We start from the raw sequence: 24,003 nt of genomic DNA, 5'->3' as shown, positions 1-24,003 counted from the left end.
CTCAACCGGTGTCGCACATTCAGCCGACAGAAACTTTCAACCGGTTTTCCCCATTAAGCAGCTAGTCTGAGTCAGAGGCCGAGCCTTCCCCTGTCTCTACTCCTCCCGTTACGGGGTCTGAGACGCCGAAGCTTCCCACCATTAGCTCTGACAAATTGAAAAACCTAGTCATTGGCGACTCCATTACCCGCAGTATTAGACTTAAAGTGAATCATCCAGCGATCATACACTGTTTACCAGGGGGCAGGGCTACCGACGTTAAGGCTAATCTGTTTACCAGGGGGCAGGGCTACCGACGTTAAGGCTAATCTGTTTACCAGGGGGCAGGGCTACCGACGTTAAGGCTAATCTGTTTACCAGGGGGCAGGGCTACCGACGTTAAGGCTAATCTGTTTACCAGGGGGCAGGGCTACCGACGTTAAGGCTAATCTGTTTACCAGGGGGCAGGGCTACCGACGTTAAGGCTAATCTGAAGATGGTGCTGGCTAAAGCTAAAACTGGCGAGTGTAGAGAGTATAGAGATATTGTTATCCACGTTGGCACCAACGATGTTAGGATGAAACAGTCAGAGGTCACCAAGCGCAACATAGCTTCAGCGTGTAAATCAGCTAGAAAGATGTGTCGGCATCGAGTAATTGTCTCTGGCCCCCTCCAAGTTAGGGGGAGTGATGAGCTCTACAGCAGAGTCTCACAACTCAATCGCTGGTTGAAAACTGTTTTCTGCCCCTCCCAAAAAGAATTTGTAGATAATTGGCCCTCTTTCTGGGACTCACCCACAAACAGGACCAAGCCTGACCTGCTGAGGAGTGACGGACTCCATCCTAGCTGGAGGGGTGCTCGGATCTTATCTACCATCATAGACAGGGCTCTAACTCTTCTAGCTCCACAATGAAATAGGGTGCAGGCCAGGCAGCAGGCTGTTAGCCAGCCTGCCAGCTTAGTGGAGTCTGCCACTAGTACAGTCAGTGTAGTCAGCTCAGATATCCCCATTGAGACCGTGTCTGTGCCTCGACCTGGGTTGGGCAAAACTAAACATGGTGGTGTTCGCCTTAGCAATCCCACTAGGATAAAGACCTCCATTCCTGCCATTATTGAGAGAGATTGTGATAACTCACATCTCAAAATAGGGCTACTTAATGTTAGATCCCTTACTTCAAAGGCAGTTGAACAATGAACAATGAACTAATCAATGAACTAATCACTGATCTTAATCTTGATGTGATTGGCCTGACTGAAACATGGCTTAAGCCTGATGAATTTACTGTGTTAAATGAGGCCTTACCTCCTGGTTACACTAGTGACCATATCCTCCCTTGCATCCCGCAAAGGCGGATGTTTTGCTAACATTTACGATAGAAAAAAGTTTTTGTCTTTTGAAATCTATGCAGCCTACCCAATCACTTTTTTTAGCTACTGTTTACAGGCCTCCTGGGCCATATACAGCGTTCCTCATTCAGGTCCCTGAATTCCTATCAGACCTTGTAGTCATATCAGATAATATACCAATTTTTGGTGACTTTAATATTCACATGGAAAAGTCCACAGACCCACTCCAAAAGGCTTTCAGAGCCATCATCGACTCAGTGGGTTTTGTCCAACATGTCTCTGGACCTACTCACTGTCACAGTCATACTCTGGACCTAGTTTTGTCCAATGGAATAAATGTTGTGGATCTTAATGTTTTTCCTCCTAATCCTGGACTATCGGACCACCATTTTATTAAATTTGCAATTGCAACAAATAATCTGCTCAGACCCCAACCAAGGAGCATCAAAAGTCGTGCTATAAATTCTCAGACAACACAAAGATTCCTTGATGCCCTTCCAGACTCCCTCTGCCTACTCAAGGACGCCAGAGGACCAAAATCAGTTAACCACCTAACTGAGGAACTCAATTTAACCTTGCGCAATACCCTAGATGCAGTTGCACCCCTAAAAACTAAAAACATTTGTGATAAGAAACTAGCTCCCTGGTATACAGAAAATACCTGAACTCTGAAGCAAGCTTCCAGAAAGTTGGAACAGAAATGGCCCAAACTGGAAGTCTTCTGACTAGTTTGGAAAGACAGTACCGTGCAGTATCGAAGAGCCCTCACTGCTGCTCGATCATTATATTTTTACAACTTAATTGAGGAAAATATTTATTTTTGATACCGTCGCAAAGCTAACTGAAAAGCAGCAAACGTCCCCAAGTGAGGATGGCTTTCACTTCAGCAGTAATACATTCATGAACTTCTTTGAGGAAAAGATCATGATCATTAGAAAGCAAATTACGGAATCCTCTTTAAATCTGCGTATTCCTCAAAAGCTCAGTTGTCCTGAGTCTGCACAACTCTGCCAGGACCAAGGATCAAGAGAGACACTCACGTGTTTTAGTACTATATCTCTTGACACAATGATGAAAATAATCATGGCCTCTAAAAATTCAAGCTGCATACTGGACCCTATTCCAACTAAACTACTGAAAGAGCTGCTTCCTGTGCTTAGCCCTCCTATGTTGAACATAATAAACGGCTCTCTATCCACCGGATGTGTACCAAACTCACTAAAAGTGGCAGTAATAAAGCCTCTCTTGAAAAAGCCAAACCTTGACCCAGGAAAATATAAAAAAGTATCGGCCCATATCGAATCTCCCGTTCCTCTCAAACATTTTTAGAAAAAGTTGTTGCGCAGCAACTCACTGCCTTCCTGAAGACAAACCATCTATACGAAATGCTTCAGTCTGGTTTTAGATCCTAGCATAGCACTGAGACTGCACTTGTGAAGGTGGTAAATGACCTTTTAATGGCATCGGACCGAGGCTCTGCATCTGTCCTCGTGCTCCTAGACCTTAGTGCTGCTTTTGATACCGTCGATCACCACATTCTTTCGGAGAGATTGGAAACCCGAATTGGTCTACACGGACAAGTTCTGGCCTGGTTTAGATCTTATCTGTCGGCAAGATATCAGTTTGTCTCTGTGAATGGTTTGTCCTCTGACAAATCAACTGTAAAGTTCGGTGTTCCTCAAGGTTCCGTTTTAGGACCACTATTGTTTTCACTATATATTTACCTCTTGGGGATGTCATTCGAAAACAGAATGTTAACTTTCACTGCTATGCGGATGACACACAGCTGTACATTTCAATGAAACATGGCGAAGCCCCAAAATTGCCCTCGCTAGAAGCCTGTGTTTCAGACATAAGGAAGTGGATGGCTGCAAACTTTCTACTTTTAAACTCGGACAAAACAGAGATGCTTGTTCTAGGTCCCAAGAAAAAAAGAGATCTTCTGTTGAATCTGACAATTAATCTTGATGGTTGTACAGTCGTCTCAAAAAACTGTGAAGGACCTCGGCATTACTCTGGACCCTGATCTCTCTTTTGACGAACATATCAAGACTGTTTCAAGGACAGCTTTTTTCCATCTACGTAACATTGCAAAAATCAGAAACTTTCTGTGCAAAAATGATGCAGAAACATTAATCCATGCTTTTGATACTTCTAGGTTAGACTACTGCAATGCTCTACTTTCTGGCTACCCGGATAAAGCACTAAATAAACTTCAGTTAGTGTTAAATATGGCTGCTAGAATCCTGACTAGAACCAAAGAATTTGATCATATTACTCCAGTGCTAGCCTCGCTACACTGGCTTCCTGTTAAGGCAAGGGCTGATTTCAAAGTTTTACTGCTAACCTAACAAAGCATTACATGGGCTTGCTCCTACCTATCTTTCTGATTTGGTCCTGCCGTACATACCTACACGTACGCTACGGTCACAAGACGCAGGCCTCCTTATTGTCCCTAGAATTTCTAAGCAAACAGCTGGAGGCAGGGCTTTCTCCTATGGAGCTCCATTTTTATGGAATGGTCTGCCTATCCATGTGAGAGATGCAGACTCGGTCTCAACCTTTAAGTCTTTACTGAAGACTCATCTCTTCAGTGGGTCATATGATTGAGTGTTGTCTGGCTCAGGAGTGTGAAGGTGAACGGAAAGGCTCTGGAGTAATGAACCACCCTTGCTGTCTCTGCCTGGCCGGTTCCCCTCTCTCCACTGGGATTCTCTGCCTCTAACCCTATTACAGGGGCTGAGTCACTGGCTTACTGGTGCTCTAATAATGATGATAATCATAATAATACCGATAACGATAATGACGATGGTGATAATGATACACTAATGACGGCAATGATAATGGTGCCGATAACAATAACAATGATGATAATAGTAATAATATGAATAATGATTATTATTATAATATAGAATATAATTATTATAATAATAATAATAATAATACTAATAATAATAATGGTGATAATAATAGTAATAATAATAATAATAATAATAATAATAATAATAATAATAATAATAATGATAATAATAATAATAGTAATAATATAATAATAATAATAATAATAATAATAATGATAATAATAATAATATAATAATAATAATAATAATAATAATAATAATAATAATAATAATAATAATAATATAATAATAATAATAATAATAATAATAATAATAATAATAATAATAATAATAATAATAATAATAATAGTAATAATAATAATAATAATAATAATAATAATAATAATAATAATAATAATAATAATAGTAATAATATAATATAATAATAATAATAATAATAATAATAATAATAATATAATAATAATAATATTAATAATAATGATAATAATAATAATAATAATAATAATATAATAATAATAATAATAATAATAGTAATAATATAATAATAATAATAATAATAATAATAATAATAATAATAATAATAATAATAATAATAATAATAATAATAATATAATAATAATAATAATAATAATAGTAATAATATAATAATAATAATAATAATAATAATGATAATAATAATAATAATAATAATAACAATAACAATAATAATAATAAACAATAATAATAATAATAATAATAATAATAATAATAATAATAATAATAATAATAATAGTAATAATATAATAATAATAATAATAATAATAGTAATAATATAATAATAATAATAATAATAATAACAACAACAATAACAACAACAACAATAATAATAGTAATAATAATAATAATAATATAATAATAATGATAATAATAATAATGATAATAATAATAATAATAATAATAATAATAATAATAATAATAATATAATAATAATAATAATAATAATAATAATAATAATAATGATAATAATAATAATAATAATGATAATAATAATAATAATAATAATAACAACAACAATAACAACAACAACAATAATAATAGTAATAATAATAATAATAATATAATAATAATAATAATAATAATAATAATAATAATGATAATAATAATAATAATAATGATAATAATAATAATAATAATAATAATAATAATAATGATAATAATAATGATAATAATAACAACAACAATAACAACAACAACAATAATAATAGTAATAATAATAATAATAATAATATAATAATAATAATAATAATAATAATAATAATAATAATAATGATAATAATAATGATAATAATAATGATAATAATAATAGTAATAATGATAATAATAATAATAATGCTAATGGTGATGATAATGTTGATAATGATAATGTTAACAATAATAATTATATTAATAATAACAATACTACTAATAATAGATTTATATAGCTCCTTTCTACCAATTGAGGTTCTCAAAGCTCTTTACATAGTAGAGGAAACTCACCTCAACCACCACCAACGTGTAGCACCCACCTGGGAGATGCACCACAGCTATTTCTGTGCCAGAAAGCTCGCCACACATCACCTATCATGGTGGAGAGGTGAGGAGTGATATATGCCAATTAGGAATAGGGGGGCCTGGTCAACAAACTGCTGAGGTTCAAGGACAAGCAGCTAATCCTCTCCAAGGCCAGAACTTTCCTGAAGAACAAATCTGTATGCAGCACCAGTCAAAAGTCTGGACACACCTACTCATTCAATGGTTTTCATCTTAATTTGGACTATTTTCTACAATGTATATTTTTTGGGGGAGAGAATGTTAAAAGTGTGCAAAGCCGTCATCAAGGCAAACGGTGGCTACTTTGAAGAATCTCAAATCTCAAATATATTTTGATTTGTTTAACACTTTTATGGTTAGTGCATGATTCCATATGTTTTATTTCATAGTTTTGATGTCTTCACTATTATTCTACAATGAAGAAAAGAGTACAAATAAAAACCCTGGAATGAGTAGGTGTGTCCAAACTTTTGACTGGTACTGTACATCAACGACTGCGTAAGAAAAGACTGTAACTGCTCCCTGCTACGAGGGAGGCCAGGGTACAGGGTGAATACGCTGTCATGAATACGCTGTCATCAGCTACGAGGGAGGCCAGGGTACAGGGTGAATACGCTGTCATCAGCTACGAGGGAGGCCAGGGTACAGGGTGTATACGCTGTCATCAGCTACGAGGGAGGCCAGGGTACAGGGTGAATAGGCTGTCATCAGCTACGAGGGAGGCCAGGGTACAGGGTGAATAGGCTGTCATCAGCTACGAGGGAGGCCAGGGTACAGGGTGAATACGCTGTCATCAGCTACGAGGGAGGCCAGGGTACAGGGTGAATACGCTGTCATCAGCTACGAGGGAGGCCAGGGTACATGTCAACGAGAAAAATACATTTTGACATGCTGCCATATCTTTTTTGCATATAAAGACTATATTTACCCACTATATACAGTGATTATCATTATTATCCAGACTATATTTACCCACTATATACAGTCCATTCAGAAAGTATTCAGACCCCTTGACTTTTTCCACATTTTGATACTTTACAACCTCATTCTAAAATGGATTGCACGTGGTATGCGTTGCTAGGCAACAATGTTGGAGGCTTATGGTAGAGAAGTAACATTCAATTCTCTGGCAACAGCTCTGGTGGACATTCCTGTAGTCAGCATGCCAATTTTTTCCTGCTCCTCAAAACATGAGATATCTGTGGCATTGTGTGGTGTGAGCAAACTGCTCATTTTAGACGGGCCTTTTATTGTCCCCAGCACAAGGTGCACCTGTGTAATGATCATGTTATTTAATCAGCTTCAAGATATGCCACACCTGTCAGGTGGATGGATTTTTTTGGCAAAGGTGAAATGTTCACTAACAGGAATCTAAACAAACTTGTGTACAGACTTTTGAGCAAAATAAACTATTTGTGCATATAATAACATTATGGGATCTTTTGTTTCAGTTCATGTAAACATGGGACCAACGATTTACCTGTTGCGCTTATATTTTTTGTCCAGCATACTTCTTAGAAGATAGAATTCACTCAAAGAAAGGATATTGAGGAAGTGGGGTGATTCCAGGTGATTCACATGTGCTCTACCTTTAACTGTCTGTTGCTAGGGAGGACTGCCAACAGTTACTTTGGCAACTGAGTGATCTAGTGTTCCAATGATTCCTAATGACAGAAAGGTAATTGTGTCTTTGGACCGTCCTGAACAGAGACAGACGGGGGGCTCGACGAAACAGGCAACAAAAAAAAACATCTGTCTCATTTCATTTTTTTGACTGATACAAAATGTATGTTGGAAAAGTTGCCTTAAGTTGAAAAACTCAAACCTCTACCGTGTGTGTGCGTGTGCGTGTGCGTGCGCGCGTGTGTGTGTGTGGTAAGAAAGTAAACTGGTCAGCCAGGCTGAGGCGAAGGACGGATAGATGGAGCACTGTAGTTAAACTCTACATCAGCCTCCTCCACAGGCTGACAGCTGATAAATGGTTAGGCAATTAAAAGTGGGTTACTGGTTTACGCTGTGGGCTGCTGGGCTCGGCCACACCGGGCCTGGAGCTGGGTAGAGGCCTGTGCCTTTCTTCACAAACTAAAGCCATCAATCTTGAACACTGGCACTGAGAACAGAACATCAATAACAACAGACCCTGAGAGAGCGACACCTTTCTGAATCCAAGGCCTGAATTCATAAAGGAACTCAGAGTAAGAATTATAATCTATGACTATTTTTCAGTTTACTCCTTTAAGTTAACGTATTTAATTTGATGCCCAAAGGTTTATGGGAAAAACATGGCACCTTGTCCTTTTAACGAACCAGGTCATGAGAGGATCGACCAACTTAATATGTTTTTCCTTCTTTCCATTTCTCCAAGCAACACAACACCCAGACAAATCCCAAATGGCACCCTATTCCAAATAAAGTGCACTACTTTTGATCAGGAGGTACGTCCTCTAAAACACACAACTCCAGAAACAAACAATTACAATTACCTATTGGTCCTGACAAAAAATAATGCACTACTATACAGGGAATAGGGAATAGGGTGCCATTTCTGAATAGAACCATGTAGACCTGTTACCGTAGGCTATAAACAGTAGTGTTTTCGATGACAAGTATACCCATAACATGATGCAGCCACCACCATGTTTGAAAATATAAAGAGTGGTACTCAGTGATGTGTCGATGTGTTGGATTTGCCCCAAACATAACGCTTTGTATTCAGGACATAAGGTTAATTTATTTACCACTATTTTATATTGGTGCCTTGTTGCAAGTAGGATGCATGTTTTGGAGTATTTGTATTCTGTCCAGGCTTCCTTCTTTTCACTCTGTCATTTAGGTCAGTGTTGTGGAGTAACTACAATGTTGTTGATCCATCCTCAGTTTTCTCCTATCACATCCAGCCGTGATTGGGAGTCCCATAGGGCGCACAATTGGCCCGGCGTCGTCCGGGTTTGGCCAGGGTTCTTAGGGGAAGGGTCGTCCGGGTTTGGCCAGGGTCGTCCGTGTTTGGCCAGGGTTCTTAGGGGAAGGGTCGTCCGGGTTTGGCCAGGGTTCTTAGGGGAAGGGTCGTCCGGGTTTGGCCAGGGTTCTTAGGGGTAGGGTCGTCTGGGTTTGGCCAGGGTTCTTAGGGGAAGGGTCGTCTGGGTTTGGCCAGGGTTCTTAGGGGAAGGATCGTCTGTGTTTGGCCAGGGTAGGCCATCAATGTAAATAATAATTTGTTCTTAACTGACTTGCCTTGTTAAATAACAGTTAAATAAAAAATGCAATAAACATCTATTAAACTCTGTAACTGTTTTAAAGTCACCAGTGACCTCATGGACCTGGACGGTTTCCTTCCTCTCCGGCAACTGAGTTAGGAAGGACACCTGCATCTTTGTAGTGACTGGGTGTATTGACAACATCTAAAGCGTGATTAATAACTTCACCAGGCTAAAAGGGATATTCAATGTCTGCTTCTTTTAATTGTACTGAACTGAACTGACTGTGACTTATGTGACTTACATTTACATTTACATTTAAGTCATTTAGCAGACGCTCTTATCCAGAGCGACTTACAAATTGGTGCATTCACCTTATGACATCCAGTGGAACAGTAGTGCATCTAAATCTTTTAAGGGGGGGGGTGAGAGGGATTACTTTATCCTATCCTAGGTATTCCTTAAAGAGGTGGGGTTTCAGGTGTCTCCGGAAGGTGGTGATTGACTCCGCTGTCCTGGCGTCGTGAGGGAGTTTGTTCCACCATTGGGGGGCCAGAGCAGCGAACAGTTTTGACTGGGCTGAGCGGGAACTGTACTTCCTCAGTGGTAGGGAGGCGAGCAGGCCAGAGGTGGATGAACGCAGTGCCTTTGTTTGGGTGTAGGGCCTGATCAGAGCCTGGAGGTACTGAGGTGCCGTTCCCCTCACAGCTCCGTAGGCAAGCACCATGGTCTTGTTTAATAAGCAATGTTTTATTTACTCCTAATCTTATTTCAACAATGCAATTACAAAGGGGTTGAATATTTTTTGACTCAAGACACTTCAGCTTTTCATTTTTTATTAATTTTGTCATTAAAAAAAAGATAATTCCACTTTGACATTATGGGGTATTGTATGTAGGCTCAATTTAATCCATTTTAAAATCAGGATGTACCACAACACATTTTGGATAAAGTTAAGGGGTGTGAATACTTTCTGAAAGTTGAATCTGACAGGCTGACAGGGAGGCAGCAGCAACCTTTTTGACATCACAGATAAACAGCTTAACTCTACCTAATCCATAAACTAGCCTTAACATAAACATGGCTCCCAGCCAGGTACAAGTTGAGGCCTCTGACACGACAGGACGCAGGTAGCATGCAGAGGCGTGGCTCGTTGGCCGATTCACAGGTTACCATGCAACTTTTGGTTGGTCTTAGTTGTCGTGGCAATCCAGACCAGACCGCATCAGACCGCTGACTGAGTGTGCATTCCAATTGGCACCTTATTCCATATGGCCCAGGTTAAAATCAGTGCACTATGAAGGGAACAGTGGTCTGTTTGGGACAGAGAACTGTAAGAGGGGTGATGAGGAGATAAGAAGGGGAAGGTGACAGCTGTCGTCCAGTCTTGTCCCTAACCTCTAGTAGTCAGAACAACAGTCTTGTCCCTAACCTCTAGTAGTCAGAACAACAGTCCGGTCCCTAACCTCTAGTAGTCAGAACAACAGTCCCTAACCCCTAGTAGTCAGAACAACAGTCCGGTCCCTAACCTCTAGTAGTCAGAACAACAGTCCGGTCCCTAACCCCTAGTAGTCAGAACAACAGTCCGGTTCCTAACCCCTAGTAGTCAGAACAACAGTCCGGTCCCTAACCTCTAGTAGTCAGAACAACAGTCCGGTCCCTAACCCCTAGTAGTCAGAACAACAGTCCGGTTCCTAACCCCTAGTAGTCAGAACAACACTAAACTAGTAGTCAGAACAACCGGTTCCTAACCCCTAGTAGTCAGAACAACAGTCCGGTCCCTAACCCCTAGTAGTCAGAACAACAGTCCGGTCCCTAACCTCTAGTAGTCAGAACAACAGTCCGGTCCCTAACCTCTAGTAGTCATAACAACAGTCCCTAACCTCTAGTAGTCAGAACAACAGTCCAGTCCCTAACCTCTAGTAGTCAGAACAACAGTCCGGTCCCTAACCTCTAGTAGTCAGAACAACAGTCCCTAACCTCTAGTAATCAGAACAACAGTCCCTAACACCTAGTAGTCATAACAACAGTCCGGTCCCTAACACCTAGTAGTCAGAACAACAGTCCGGTCCCTAAACTCTAGTAGTCAGAACAACAGTCCGGTTCCTAACCTCTAGTAGTCATAACAACAGTCCCTAACCTCTAGTAGTCAGAACAACAGTCCGGTCCCTAACCTCTAGTAGTCAGAACAACAGTCCCTAACCTCTAGTAGTCAGAACAACAGTCCCTAACACCTAGTAGTCATAACAACAGTCCGGTCCCTAACACCTAGTAGTCAGAACAACAGTCCGGTCCCTAACACCTAGTATTCATAACAACAGTCTATAGTGAGACAGCTTGATGTACCAGGACACCCCCTGAACAGGACACTAGTCTATCTCCTGTTTCTGTAGTGAGGCAGCTTGATGTACCAGGACACCCCCTGAACAGGACACTAGTCTATTACAGGGCCTACCCCCTTTACAATGACTTTGATAAGCAGCCTAGTCTCTCTCTCTGTCTCTCTCTCGTGGTTGCTGCCCCACTTTCACCTCCCCACCTCCCTACGGTGATCTGGCCTACCACTGTAGTGTCATCAGCAAACTTAATGATGGTGTTGGGGTCGTGTTTGGCCACACAGTCGTGGGTGATCAGGGAGTACAGGAGAGAACTAAGCACACACCCCTGGGGGGCCCCATTGTTGAGGATCAGCTTGGCAGATGTGTTGTTGCCTACCCTTACCACCTGGTGGTGGCCCGTCAGGAAGTCCAGGATCCAGTTGCAGAGGGAGGTGTTCAGTCCCAGGGTCCTTAGCTTAGCGATGAGCTTGGAGGGCACTATGGTGTTGAACGCTGAGCTGTAGTCAATGAACAGCATTCTCACGTAATTGTTCATTTTTGTCCAGGTGGCGAAGGGCAGTGTAGAGTGCGATTGAGATTGCAACATCTGTCGATCTGTCGGGGTGGTATGTGAATTGGAATGGGTCTCGGGTTTCTGGCATGATGCGGTTGACGTGATCAACCCCAAGCAGGCAGGAACATTATGGACCTATCAAGTATCAGACATGGAGATGCTATTACGATGAGCATGTTGTTGAACTAGTCCATCAGGCAACGAGCGACACGAACGTCACTGAGGTGGCCATGGCAACTCACTCAGATCAACAATCCTGCTGCTCATTCTCGCTGCTTTTATACTTAGGCTGTCCATCACAATGTGTGTGTGTGTGTGTGTGTGTGTGTGTGTGTGTGTGTGTGTGTGTGTGTGTGTGTGTGTGTGTGTGTGTGTGTGTGTGTGTGTGTGTGTGTGTGTGTGTGTGTGTGTGTGTATGTATGAGCAAACTAGTAAAGGGAGTGTGGGGCAGAGTGAATCGTTACGGTTAGGTACTTAGGTAACATGGCCTCAATTCTTAATTACTTAAACAGTTCAATTAAACTACATTGTTAACGAAGTTGTTCCACACTTGGCAAATGGCTCATCAGACAGACAGACAGACAGACAGACAGACAGACAGACAGACAGACAGACAGACAGAGACAGGAATGTGAAGATAAGACAGGTGAGGAAGAGGAGGAATAGAACATCTCTGATGGTTCATCTGGGGTCAATGAAGTTGTCCTGAGGATTGGATGGAAGGGCAACAACAAATCATGTTGTCCATTTGGAGGAGGAGGAGGAGGAGGGCGAGGAAGAAGAGGAAGAGGAAGGGGAGGGAGAGGGTGAGGAAGAAGAGGAAGAGGAAGGGGAGGGAGAGGAAGTGGAGGAAGAGGAAGGGGAGGGAGAGGAAGTGGAGGAAGAGGAAGGGGAGGGAGAGGAAGTGGAGGAAGAGGGTGAGGAAGAAGAGGAAGAGGAAGGGGAGGGAGAGGAAGTGGAGGAAGAGGAAGGGGAGGGAGAGGAAGTGGAGGAAGAGGGAGAGGGAGAAGAGGAAGGGGAGGGAGAGGAAGTGGAGGAAGAGGGAGAGGGAGAAGAGGAAGGGGAGGAAGAGGAAGAGGAGGAAGAGGGCGAGGAAGAAGAGGAAGGGGAGGGAGAGGAAGTGGAGGAAGAGGGCGAGGGAGAAGAGGAAGGGGAGGGAGAGGAAGTGGAGGAAGAGGGCGAGGATGAAGAGGAAGGGGAGGGAGAGGAAGTGGAGGAAGAGTGCGAGGGAGAAGAGGAAGGGGATGGAGAGGAAGTGGAGGAAGAGGGCGAGGGAGAAGAGGAAGGGGAGGGAGAGGAAGTGGAGGAAGAGTGCGAGGGAGAAGAGGAAGGGGAGGGAGAGGAAGTGGAGGAAGAGTGCGAGGATGAAGAGGGCAAGGAAGAAGAGGAATAGGAGATAGAGAAAGAGGAAGGATAGGGGAGGAAGATGATGAAGAGGAGGAATAAAAGGAGGAATTCTGTGTCTGAGGGTCAATGAGATTATTCCAAGTATCGGGGTGGTAACAACAACTAAAAGTTGTTAATAACCCACTACAGTCTGAGGGCCTGGGACTGGGTTGTTACTAAACTAACAGGCTGAGGGCCTGGGAATGGGTTGTTACTAAACTAACAGTCTGAGGGCCTGGGACAGTCTGAGGGCTTGGGACTGGGTTGTTACTAAACTAACAGTCTGAGGGCCTGGGACTGGGTTGTTACTAAACTAACAGTCTGAGGGCCTGGGACTGGGTTGTTAATAAACTAACAGTCTGAAGGCCTGGGACTGGGTTGTTACTAAACTAACAGTCTGAGGGCCTGGGACTGGGTTGTTACTAAACTAACAGTCTGAGGGCCTGGGACTGGGTTGTTAATAAACTAACAGTCTGAGGGCCTGGGACTGGGTTGTTACTAAACTAAGTCTGGGGGCCTGGGACTGGGTTGTTACTAAACTAACAGTCTGAGGGCCTGGGACTGGGTTGTTACTAAACTAACAGTCTGGGGGCCTGGGACAGGGTTGTTACTAAACTAACAGTCTGGGGGCCTGGGACTGGGTTGTTACTAAACTAACAGGCTGAGGGCCTGGGACTGGGTTGTTACTAAACTAACAGTCTGAGGGCCTGGGACAGTCTGAGGGCCTGGGACAGGGTTGTTACTAAACAAACAGTCTGAGGGCCTGTGACTGGGTTGTTACTAAACTAACAGGCTGAGGGCCTGGGACTGGGTTGTTACTAAACTAACAGTCTGAGGGCCTGGGACTGGGTTGTTACTAAACTAACAGTCTGAGGGCGTGGGACTGGGTTGTTACTAAACTAACAGTCTGAGGGCCTGGGACAGTCTGAGGGCCTGTGACTGGGTTGTTAATAAACGAACAGTCTGAGGGCCTGGGACTGGGTTGTTAATAAACGAACAGTCTGAGGGCCTGGGACAGTCTGAGGGCCTGGGACTGGGTTGTTAATAAACGAACAGTCTGAGGGCCTGGGACTGGGTTGTTAATAAACTAACAGTCTGAGGGCCTGGGACTGGGTTGTTACTAAACTAACAGTCTGAGGGCCTGGGACTGGGTTGTTAATAAAAGAACAGTCTGAGGGCCTGGGACAGTCTGAGGGCCTGGGACAGTCTGAGGGCCTGGGACTGGGTTGTTACTAAACGAACAGTCTGAGGGCCTGGGACAGTCTGAGGGCCTGGGACTGGGTTGTTACTAAACTAGCAGGCTGAGGGCCTGGGACTGGGTTGTTAATAAACTAACAGTCTGAGGGCCTGGGACTGGGTTGTTACTAAACTAACAGTCTGAGGGCCTGGGACTGGGTTGTTACTAAACGAACAGTCTGAGGGCCTGGGACTGGGTTGTTACTAAACTAACAGTCTGAGGGCCTGGGACTGGTTTGTTACTAAACTAACAGTCTGAGGGCCTGGGACAGTCTGAGGGCCTGGGACTGGGTTGTTACTAAACGAACAGTCTGAGGGCCTGGGACTGGGTTGTTACTAAACTAACAGTCTGAGGGCCTGGGACAGTCTGAGGGTCTGGGACTGGGTTGTTACTAAACTAACAGTCTGAGGGCCTGGGACTGGGTTGTTACTAAACTAACAGTCTGAGGGCCTGGGACTGGGTTGTTACTAAACTAACAGTCTGAGGGCCTGGGACAGTCTGAGGGCCTGGGACTGGGTTGTTACTAAACTAACAGTCTGAGGGCCTGGGACAGGGTTGTCACTAAACTAACAGTATGAGGGCCTGGGACAGTCTGAGGGCTTGGGACAGTCTGAGGTCCTGGGACTGGGTTGTTACTAAACTAACAGTCTGAGGGCCTGGGACTGGGTTGTTACTAAACTAACAGTCTGAGGGCCTGGGACAGTCTGAGGGCCTGGGACTGGGTTGTTACTAAACTAACAGTCTGAGGGCCTGGGACTGGGTTGTTACTAAACTAACAGTCTGAGGGCCTGGGACAGTCTGAGGGCCTGGGACTGGGTTGTTAATAAACGAACAGTCTGAGGGCCTGGGACTGGGTTGTTAATAAACTAACAGTCTGAGGGCCTGGGACTGGGTTGTTACTAAACTAACAGTCTGAGGGCCTGGGACTGGGTTGTTAATAAAAGAACAGTCTGAGGGCCTGGGACAGTCTGCGGGCCTGGGACAGTCTGAGGGCCTGGGACTGGGTTGTTACTAAACGAACAGTCTGAGGGCCTGGGACAGTCTGAGGGCCTGGGACTGGGTTGTTACTAAACTAACAGGCTGAGGGCCTGGGACTGGGTTGTTAATAAACTAACAGTCTGAGGGCCTGGGACTGGGTTGTTACTAAACTAACAGTCTGAGGGCCTGGGACTGGGTTGTTACTAAACGAACAGTCTGAGGGCCTGGGACTGGGTTGTTACTAAACTAACAGTCTGAGGGCCTGGGACAGTCTGAGGGTCTGGGACTGGGTTGTTACTAAACTAACAGTCTGAGGACCTGGGACTGGGTTGTTACTAAACTAACAGTCTGAGGGCCTGGGACTGGGTTGTTACTAAACTAACAGTCTGAGGGCCTGGGAAAGTCTGAGGGCCTGGGACTGGGTTGTTACTAAACTAACAGTCTGAGGGCCTGGGACAGGGTTGTCACTAAACTAACAGTCTGAGGGCCTGGGACAGTCTGAGGGCCTGGGACAGGGTTGTTACTAAACTAACAGTCTGAGGGCCTTGGACTGGGTTGTTACTAAACTAACAGTCTGAGGGCCTGGGACAGTCTGAGGGCCTGGAACTGGGTTGTTACTAAACTAACAGTCTGAGGGCCTGGGACAGCGTTGTTACTAAACTAACAGTCTGAGGGCCTGGGACAGTCTGAGGGCCTGGGACAGGGTTGTTACTAAACTAACAGTCTGAGGGCCTGGGACTGGGTTGTTACTAAACTAACAGTCTGAGGGCCTGGGACAGTCTGAGGGCCTGGGACTGGGTTGTTACTAAAGTAACAGTCTGAGGGCCTGGGACTGGGTTGTTACTAAACTAACAGTCTGAGGGCCTGGGACTGGGTTGTTACTAAACTAACAGTCTGAGGGCCTGGGACAGTCTGAGGGCTTGGGGACAGTCTGAGGTCCTGGGACTGGGTTGTTACTAAACTAACAGTCTGAGGGCCTGGGACTGGGTTGTTACTAAACTAACAGTCTGAGGGCCTGGGACAGTCTGAGGGCCTGGGACTGGGTTGTTACTAAACTAACAGTCTGAGGGCCTGGGACTGGGTTGTTACTAAACTAACAGTCTGAGGGCCTGGGACAGTCTGAGGGCCTGGGACTGGGTTGTTACTAAACTAACAGTCTGAGGGCCTGGGACAGGGTTGTCACTAAACTAACAGTCTGAGGGCCTGGGACAGTCTGAGGGCCTGGGACAGGGTTGTTACTAAACTAACAGTCTGAGGGCCTGGGACTGGGTTGTTACTAAACTAACAGTCTGAGGGCCTGGGAAAGTCTGAGGGCCGGGGACTGGGTTGTTACTAAACTAACAGTCTGAGGGACTGGGACTGGGTTGTTACTAAACTAACAGTCTGAGGGCCTGGGACAGTCTGAGGGCCTGGGACTGGGTTGTTACTAAACTAACAGTCTTGAGGGCCTGGGACTGGGTTGTTACTAAACTAACAGTCTGAGGGCCTGGGACTGGGTTGTTACTAAACTAACAGTCTGAGGGCCTGGGACTGGGTTGTTACTAAATTAACAGTCTGAGGGACTGGGACTGGGTTGTTACTAAACTAACAGTCTGAGGGCCTGGGACAGTCTGAGGGCCTGGGACTGGGTTGTTACTAAACTAATAGTCTGAGGGCCTGGGACTGGGTTGTTACTAAACTAACAGTCTGAGGGCCTGGGACTGGGTTGTTACTAAACTAACAGTCTGAGGGCCTGGGACAGTCTGAGGGCTTGGGACAGTCTGAGGTCCTGGGACTGGGTTGTTACTAAACTAACAGTCTGAGGTCCTGGGACTGGGTTGTTACTAAACTAACAGTCTGAGGGCCTGGGACAGTCTGAGGGCCTGGGACTGGGTTGTTACTAAACTAACAGTCTGAGGGCCTGGGACTGGGTTGTTACTAAACTAACAGTCTGAGGGCCTGGGACAGTCTGAGGGCCTGCGACAGGGTTTTCACTAAACTAACAGTCTGAGGGCCTGGGACAGTCTGAGGGCCTGGGACAGGGTTGTTACTAAACTAACAGTCTGAGGGACTGGGACTGGGTTGTTACTAAACTAACAGTCTGAGGGCCTGGGACAGTCTGAGGGCCTGGGACTGGGTTGTTACTAAATTAACAGTCTGAGGGACTGGGACTGGGTTGTTACTAAACTAACAGTCTGAGGGCCTGGGACAGTCTGAGGGCCTGGGACTGGGTTGTTACTAAACTAATAGTCTGAGGGCCTGTGACTGGGTTGTTAATAAACGAACAGTCTGAGGGCCTGGGACAGTCTGCGGGCCTGGGACAGTCTGAGGGCCTGGGACTGGGTTGTTACTAAACGAACAGTCTGAGGGCCTGGGACAGTCTGAGGGCCTGGGACTGGGTTGTTACTAAACTAACAGGCTGAGGGCCTGGGACTGGGTTGTTAATAAACTAACAGTCTGAGGGCCTGGGACTGGGTTGTTACTAAACTAACAGTCTGAGGGCCTGGGACTGGGTTGTTACTAAACGAACAGTCTGAGGGCCTGGGACTGGGTTGTTACTAAACTAACAGTCTGAGGGCCTGGGACAGTCTGAGGGTCTGGGACTGGGTTGTTACTAAACTAACAGTCTGAGGACCTGGGACTGGGTTGTTACTAAACTAACAGTCTGAGGGCCTGGGACTGGGTTGTTACTAAACTAACAGTCTGAGGGCCTGGGAAAGTCTGAGGGCCTGGGACTGGGTTGTTACTAAACTAACAGTCTGAGGGCCTGGGACAGGGTTGTCACTAAACTAACAGTCTGAGGGCCTGGGACAGTCTGAGGGCCTGGGAATGGGTTGTTAATAAACTAACAGTCTGAGGGCCTTGGACTGGGTTGTTACTAAACTAACAGTCTGAGGGCTTGGGACAGTCTGAGGTCCTGGGACTGGGTTGTTACTAAACTAACAGTCTGAGGGCCTGGGACTGGGTTGTTACTAAACTAACAGTCTGAGGGCCTGGGACAGTCTGAGGGCCTGGGACTGGGTTGTTACTAAACTAACAGTCTGAGGGCCTGGGACTGGGTTGTTACTAAACTAACAGTCTGAGGGCCTGGGACAGTCTGAGGGCCTGGGACTGGGTTGTTACTAAACTAACAGTCTGAGGGCCTGGGACAGGGTTGTCACTAAACTAACAGTCTGAGGGCCTGGGACAGTCTGAGGGCCTGGGACAGGGTTGTTACTAAACTAACAGTCTGAGGGCCTGGGACTGGGTTGTTACTAAACTAACAGTCTGAGGGCCTGGGAAAGTCTGAGGGCCGGGGACTGGGTTGTTACTAAACTAACAGTCTGAGGGACTGGGACTGGGTTGTTACTAAACTAACAGTCTGAGGGCCTGGGACAGTCTGAGGGCCTGGGACTGGGTTGTTACTAAACTAACAGTCTTGAGGGCCTGGGACTGGGTTGTTACTAAACTAACAGTCTGAGGGCCTGGGACTGGGTTGTTACTAAACTAACAGTCTGAGGGCCTGGGACTGGGTTGTTACTAAATTAACAGTCTGAGGGACTGGGACTGGGTTGTTACTAAACTAACAGTCTGAGGGCCTGGGACAGTCTGAGGGCCTGGGACTGGGTTGTTACTAAACTAATAGTCTGAGGGCCTGGGACTGGGTTGTTACTAAACTAACAGTCTGAGGGCCTGGGACTGGGTTGTTACTAAACTAACAGTCTGAGGGCCTGGGACAGTCTGAGGGCTTGGGACAGTCTGAGGTCCTGGGACTGGGTTGTTACTAAACTAACAGTCTGAGGTCCTGGGACTGGGTTGTTACTAAACTAACAGTCTGAGGGCCTGGGACAGTCTGAGGGCCTGGGACTGGGTTGTTACTAAACTAACAGTCTGAGGGCCTGGGACTGGGTTGTTACTAAACTAACAGTCTGAGGGCCTGGGACAGTCTGAGGGCCTGCGACAGGGTTTTCACTAAACTAACAGTCTGAGGGCCTGGGACAGTCTGAGGGCCTGGGACAGGGTTGTTACTAAACTAACAGTCTGAGGGACTGGGACTGGGTTGTTACTAAACTAACAGTCTGAGGGCCTGGGACAGTCTGAGGGCCTGGGACTGGGTTGTTACTAAATTAACAGTCTGAGGGACTGGGACTGGGTTGTTACTAAACTAACAGTCTGAGGGCCTGGGACAGTCTGAGGGCCTGGGACTGGGTTGTTACTAAACTAATAGTCTGAGGGCCTGTGACTGGGTTGTTAATAAACGAACAGTCTGAGGGCCTGGGACAGTCTGCGGGCCTGGGACAGTCTGAGGGCCTGGGACTGGGTTGTTACTAAACGAACAGTCTGAGGGCCTGGGACAGTCTGAGGGCCTGGGACTGGGTTGTTACTAAACTAACAGGCTGAGGGCCTGGGACTGGGTTGTTAATAAACTAACAGTCTGAGGGCCTGGGACTGGGTTGTTACTAAACTAACAGTCTGAGGGCCTGGGACTGGGTTGTTACTAAACGAACAGTCTGAGGGCCTGGGACTGGGTTGTTACTAAACTAACAGTCTGAGGGCCTGGGACAGTCTGAGGGTCTGGGACTGGGTTGTTACTAAACTAACAGTCTGAGGACCTGGGACTGGGTTGTTACTAAACTAACAGTCTGAGGGCCTGGGACTGGGTTGTTACTAAACTAACAGTCTGAGGGCCTGGGAAAGTCTGAGGGCCTGGGACTGGGTTGTTACTAAACTAACAGTCTGAGGGCCTGGGACAGGGTTGTCACTAAACTAACAGTCTGAGGGCCTGGGACAGTCTGAGGGCCTGGGAATGGGTTGTTAATAAACTAACAGTCTGAGGGCCTTGGACTGGGTTGTTACTAAACTAACAGTCTGAGGGCCTGGGACAGTCTGAGGGCCTGGAACTGGGTTGTTACTAAACTAACAGTCTGAGGGCCTGGGACAGCGTTGTTACTAAACTAACAGTCTGAGGGCCTGGGACAGTCTGAGGGCCTGGGACAGGGTTGTTACTAAACTAACAGTCTGAGGGCCTGGGACTGGGTTGTTACTAAACTAACAGTCTGAGGGCCTGGGACAGTCTGAGGGCCTGGGACTGGGTTGTTACTAAAGTAACAGTCTGAGGGCCTGGGACTGGGTTGTTACTAAACTAACAGTCTGAGGGCCTGGGACTGGGTTGTTACTAAACTAACAGTCTGAGGGCCTGGGACAGTCTGAGGGCTTGGGACAGTCTGAGGTCCTGGGACTGGGTTGTTACTAAACTAACAGTCTGAGGGCCTGGGACTGGGTTGTTACTAAACTAACAGTCTGAGGGCCTGGGACAGTCTGAGGGCCTGGGACTGGGTTGTTACTAAACTAACAGTCTGAGGGCCTGGGACTGGGTTGTTACTAAACTAACAGTCTGAGGGCCTGGGACAGTCTGAGGGCCTGGGACTGGGTTGTTACTAAACTAACAGTCTGAGGGCCTGGGACAGGGTTGTCACTAAACTAACAGTCTGAGGGCCTGGGACAGTCTGAGGGCCTGGGACAGGGTTGTTACTAAACTAACAGTCTGAGGGCCTGGGACTGGGTTGTTACTAAACTAACAGTCTGAGGGCCTGGGAAAGTCTGAGGGCCTGGGACTGGGTTGTTACTAAACTAACAGTCTGAGGGACTGGGACTGGGTTGTTACTAAACTAACAGTCTGAGGGCCTGGGACAGTCTGAGGGCCTGGGACTGGGTTGTTACTAAACTAACAGTCTTGAGGGCCTGGGACTGGGTTGTTACTAAACTAACAGTCTGAGGGCCTGGGACTGGGTTGTTACTAAACTAACAGTCTGAGGGCCTGGGACTGGGTTGTTACTAAATTAACAGTCTGAGGGCCTGGGACAGGGTTGTTACTAAACTAACAGTCTGAGGGCCTGGGACTGGGTTGTTACTAAACTAATATTCTGAGGGCCTGGGACTGGGTTGTTACTAAACTAACAGTCTGAGGGCCTGGGACTGGGTTGTTACTAAACTAACAGTCTGAGGGCCTGGGACAGTCTGAGGGCCTGGGACAGTCTGAGGTCCTGGGACTGGGTTGTTTCTAAACTAACAGTCTGAGGGACTGGGACTGGGTTGTTACTAAACTAACAGTCTGAGGGCCTGGGACAGTCTGAGGGCCTGGGACTGGGTTGTTACTAAACTAACAGTCTGGGGGCCTGGGACTGGGTTGTTACTAAACTAACAGTCTGAGGGCCTGGGACTGGGTTGTTACTAAACTAACAGTCTGAGGGCCTGGGACTGGGTTGTTACTAAACTAACAGTCTGGGGGCCTGGGACTGGGTTGTTACTAAACTAACAGTCTGAGGGCCTGGGACAGTCTGAGGGCCTGGGAATGGGTTGTTAATAAACTAACAGTCTGAGGGCCTGGGACTGGGTTGTTACTAAACTAACAGTCTGGGGGCCTGGGACTGGGTTGTTACTAAACTAACAGTCTGAGGGCCTGGGACTGGGTTGTTACTAAACTAACAGTCTGAGGGCCTGGGACAGTCTGAGGGCCTGGGACTGGGGTTAATAAACTAACCTGGGCCTGGGTTGTTACTAAACTAACAGTCTGAGGGCCTGGGACTGGGTTGTTACTAAACTAACAGTCTGAGGGCCTGGGACAGTGTCTGGGACAGTCTGAGGGCCTGGGACTGGGTTGTTACTAAACTAACAGTCTGAGGGCCTGGGACTGGGTTGTTACTAAACTAACAGTCTGAGGGCCTGGGACTGGGTTGTTACTAAACTAACAGTCTGAGGGCCTGGGACAGGGTTGTTACTAAACTAAACTAACAGTCTGAGGGCCTGGGACTGGGTTGTTACTAAACTAACAGTCTGAGGGCCTGGGACAGTCTGGGGGCCTGGGACTGGGTTGTTACTAAACTAACAGTCTGAGGGACTGGGACTGGGTTGTTACTAAACTAACAGTCTGAGGGCCTGGGACAGTCTGAGGGCCTGGGACTGGGTTGTTACTAAACTAACAGTCTGAGGGCCTGGGACAGTCTGAGGGCCTGGGACAGGGTTGTTACTAAACTAACAGTCTGAGGGACTGGGACTGGGTTGTTACTAAACTAACAGTCTGAGGGCCTGGGACAGTCTGAGGGCCTGGGACTGGGTTGTTACTAAATTAACAGTCTGAGGGACTGGGACTGGGTTGTTACTAAACTAACAGTCTGAGGGCCTGGGACAGTCTGAGGGCCTGGGACTGGGTTGTTACTAAACTAATAGTCTGAGGGCCTGTGACTGGGTTGTTAATAAACGAACAGTCTGAGGGCCTGGGACAGTCTGCGGGCCTGGGACAGTCTGAGGGCCTGGGACTGGGTTGTTACTAAACGAACAGTCTGAGGGCCTGGGACAGTCTGAGGGCCTGGGACTGGGTTGTTACTAAACTAACAGGCTGAGGGCCTGGGACTGGGTTGTTACTAAACTAACAGTCTGAGGGCCTGGGACTGGGTTGTTACTAAACTAACAGTCTGAGGGCCTGGGACTGGGTTGTTACTAAACGAACAGTCTGAGGGCCTGGGACTGGGTTGTTACTAAACTAACAGTCTGAGGGCCTGGGACAGTCTGAGGGTCTGGGACTGGGTTGTTACTAAACTAACAGTCTGAGGACCTGGGACTGGGTTGTTACTAAACTAACAGTCTGAGGGCCTGGGACTGGGTTGTTACTAAACTAACAGTCTGAGGGCCTGGGAAAGTCTGAGGGCCTGGGACTGGGTTGTTACTAAACTAACAGTCTGAGGGCCTGGGACAGGGTTGTCACTAAACTAACAGTCTGAGGGCCTGGGACAGTCTGAGGGCCTGGGAATGGGTTGTTAATAAACTAACAGTCTGAGGGCCTTGGACTGGGTTGTTACTAAACTAACAGTCTGAGGGCCTGGGACAGTCTGAGGGCCTGGAACTGGGTTGTTACTAAACTAACAGTCTGAGGGCCTGGGACAGCGTTGTTACTAAACTAACAGTCTGAGGGCCTGGGACAGTCTGAGGGCCTGGGACAGGGTTGTTACTAAACTAACAGTCTGAGGGCCTGGGACTGGGTTGTTACTAAACTAACAGTCTGAGGGCCTGGGACAGTCTGAGGGCCTGGGACTGGGTTGTTACTAAAGTAACAGTCTGAGGGCCTGGGACTGGGTTGTTACTAAACTAACAGTCTGAGGGCCTGGGACTGGGTTGTTACTAAACTAACAGTCTGAGGGCCTGGGACAGTCTGAGGGCTTGGGACAGTCTGAGGTCCTGGGACTGGGTTGTTACTAAACTAACAGTCTGAGGGCCTGGGACTGGGTTGTTACTAAACTAACAGTCTGAGGGCCTGGGACAGTCTGAGGGCCTGGGACTGGGTTGTTACTAAACTAACAGTCTGAGGGCCTGGGACTGGGTTGTTACTAAACTAACAGTCTGAGGGCCTGGGGCCTGAGGGCCTGGGACTGGGTTGTTACTAAACTAACAGTCTGAGGGCCTGGGACAGGGTTGTCACTAAACTAACAGTCTGAGGGCCTGGGACAGTCTGAGGGCCTGGGACAGGGTTGTTACTAAACTAACAGTCTGAGGGCCTGGGACTGGGTTGTTACTAAACTAACAGTCTGAGGGCCTGGGAAAGTCTGAG

Source organism: Oncorhynchus nerka, linkage group LG24 (assembly GCF_034236695.1).
Source record: "Oncorhynchus nerka isolate Pitt River linkage group LG24, Oner_Uvic_2.0, whole genome shotgun sequence".
Lineage (NCBI taxonomy): Eukaryota > Metazoa > Chordata > Actinopteri > Salmoniformes > Salmonidae > Oncorhynchus > Oncorhynchus nerka.
This window is presented reverse-complemented; position numbering follows the sequence as displayed.